The 3,062-nt window shown below is 38.8% G+C and overlaps 1 pseudogene; it reads right to left on the bottom strand.

Annotated features, from left to right (window-relative positions):
• Positions 1–1,932: 1,932 nt before the first annotated feature.
• Positions 1,933–2,772, bottom strand: LOC102829515 (annotated as a pseudogene).
• Positions 2,773–3,062: the final 290 nt, after the last annotated feature.

The raw sequence follows: 3,062 nt of genomic DNA, 5'->3' as shown, positions 1-3,062 counted from the left end.
CTCTGACCCTCCACCCTACCCAGCATGACATCCTTCTCCAACTTCTCCTTAGAACCCCTATATATAGTCGCTATGGGTCGGACCCGACTCGACGGCACTTAACAACAAACAACAACATTGTTTGCTTGTTTGTTTTAGATTTATGGCCCAAAGTTTCAGGCATATACTTGATTAAGCATGGCTTCTACTACTTAGATTTAGCTGAAGAGCGTGAAATCTGCAGCCAACATCCAGCAAATGAAGACAGATGTGAATGAAGGAAAGCCTTTTCATGGTTCTCATAAAATCTCTCCAGTTGCAAACTGATGGTATTTTCTCCTTAAAAGGTATCAGAATTTACAATTACAAAAGTGTGCATAGTGGCCAGTTGCATAACTCTCCCAACAGTGCCTGTAAAACAGTTTAATCGTTTTCTCTCTGCTTTGATAATCTCTAGTTTGCCAGTGCATTCGGTTTTAGTTGAGATTTTTTTTTTCTCCCCACTTATACCATTTGAAATGTAGGAACAAGTATTTTAAAACTTGGGACCACACCATTTTCTTTCCTTTTTAAAAGTTATGTCACTCGGACTAAACATGTGAACGGTAATGAATCATCTGAGCTTTCCAATGTGTCCTGAGGCTGCGGTAAGCAGAACATGAAGTTAATCATGTAACTGCTTTTAATTTGAGATAATTGCATCCTTGTTTCACAGTAGTTTTCTCCTGAAATCTTGCTCTGGCTCTTAGCAGATGTTGTGAAGTTTGAAACTTGCTCAAGTACAATCCTTCTCCAGGGCTCTGACATGGGAAGGCCAATAATGAGAAAACAGATTTGTACAGAGCATGGAATTCTGATATGGTTTTGTACTTATCTGCCCATTCCCATACACCCATGTTTCTGGGGATTACAATACTAAATGATGTTGAATAATTTCCTGAATTAGCATTTTCTTTTTATCAGTCTTCTTAATCTTTCCAGTTGGGATAAAATGAAAGTAACATCATGTGTGATCATGTGAATCTGGAAACAGAGGAGGAGAGTAAAGAGAAATCTAGTGAAATCAAAGTCTTTTATAAAATAAATTCATTTAATATGAATTTATTGTGTTATAAACAATGCAGGTTATGACCATAGTTTCATTTTTGTAATTCCTAAAAATATTTAGCATAAGCATTTTGTTAATCAAAGAGATTTTATATTACAACCAAGTGGTGCAAATGGTTAATGTTCTTGACTAATAACCAAAACTTTGGAGGTTCAAGACACCTCATAAGAAAAGCCTGGTGATTTATTTTTAAAAAGTTGTTGTTGTTTGGTGGCCATTGAGTCAGTTCTGATTCATAGCAATCCCTTGTAGAACAGAACAAAACACGGCCTGGTCCTGTGCCATCCTCACAATTGTTGTCATGATTGATTGAGATCATTGTTGCAGCCAGTGTGTCAGTGCATCTCCTTAAAGGTCTACTTATTTGATGACCCTCCACTTTACTAAACATGATGTCCTTGTACAGAGACTAGTGCCTCCTGATAATGGGTCCAAAACACATGAGAGGAAGTCTTGCCATCCTAGCCTCTAAGGAGCATTCTGTCTATCCTTCTTCCAAGACAGATATGTTTTTTACTTCTGGCAGTCCATGCTAATTTCCATATTCTTCACCAACACCATAATTCAAATGCATCATTTTTCTTTTTTTAGCGGATCAGATTCTAGTGGGACAATTTAAAAGTAGAAAGCAATCCACTGGGTTAATAAATCAGAAATAACTAAGACAATACTTTAAATATTGCATCATTAAAAACTACTAGTAGGCATGGTCCTCATCAATTACTTTACAAATAACTTTTATAACAGGAGAAACAGCAAACACCATGCTCCAGAGTACAGGTTACGAGACTGCTTTGATAAGCTTTGCATTTCACAGATAAACACTTCACATCTTCCCCTCCAGGTTATTGAACACTTTTCTTCTTCCGGATTGGTGATTTTAGCCTCTTCCATACACTGCTTTGGTAGTGTAGTGGTTATGAATCTGAGAACCACAAGGTCAGCAGTTCGAAACTACCAGCTGTTCCTCAGAAAAAAAATGAGGCTTTCTGCTCCCGTTAGGATTTACAGCCTCGGAAATCCTGTACAGGGTTGCTATGAGTCGGAACTGATTCCACCGCACGTAACAACAACAACAATAACATACACTGTTTTGGGGTTTTGACTTTTTCTCCATGGCCAGTATGGCCTCCTTTTCTTTCATACGTAGCTCCCATACAAGAGCATGGAACACATCATCAATGTAGTAGCAGTAAGCAGCAAATGTCACAAAAAAGGGATAGCTGAATTCTCTGGCCAAAGCCAATTTTTCTTCTTTGGTAACCTGCCTTCACTGTTTTAGGTCAGACTTGTTTCCCACAAGAACCACAAGTGTACCATTAGTACGTCGAACACAATAAATAAGTTGTTTAAATTCCCTAACTATACGGAAACTTCGACGATCCATGATGGAATAACAGATGATAAACCCATCTCCTGCCCTCATGTACTGATCTTGCATGGCTGTGAACTCTGCCTGTCCAGCTGTACCCAAAATGCCCGGATTGGCAGGCTCATCATCAATACAGATGGAGATTTTATATGCATCTTCAATGGCGAAGTCATGATCTTCTGGGAATCTGTAGCTAATGAACTGCATGGTTATGGCACTTTCCCCTACGTCCTCAGTGTCCTGCATCACTAGTTTGTACTCTCGTAAGGGCGCTACTACAACAGCTAGCAACTGGATGACTTCCAGAATCCATTGTCCTGTGGGGGAATCCTGGATTGTCCTGAGGAAAAACTACCAGCAACACTGACCTGTCACTCCTATGGCGGCAAGCATCATTTTTCTTTGTTGTTTCTTATTCATTATTCACATTTCACATTAATTAAAGGTGATTAAAAATATCATGGTTTGGATCTGGGCACCTTAGTCCTTAAACTAACATCTTTGCTGTTTAACATTTTTAAGAGGTCTTTGGCAATGCAACAGCATTTGTTTTCTTGACGGATGCTTTTAGGTGCATTGATTGATTGTTGTTATTGTTAGGTG

The sequence above is a fragment of the Chrysochloris asiatica genome, unplaced genomic scaffold (genome assembly GCF_000296735.1).
Source record: "Chrysochloris asiatica unplaced genomic scaffold, ChrAsi1.0 scaffold00199, whole genome shotgun sequence".
In the NCBI taxonomy this organism is placed as follows: Eukaryota; Metazoa; Chordata; class Mammalia; order Afrosoricida; family Chrysochloridae; genus Chrysochloris; species Chrysochloris asiatica.
Note: the sequence above shows the minus strand (reverse complement) of the source record. Positions and strands in the feature narration are given on the sequence as shown.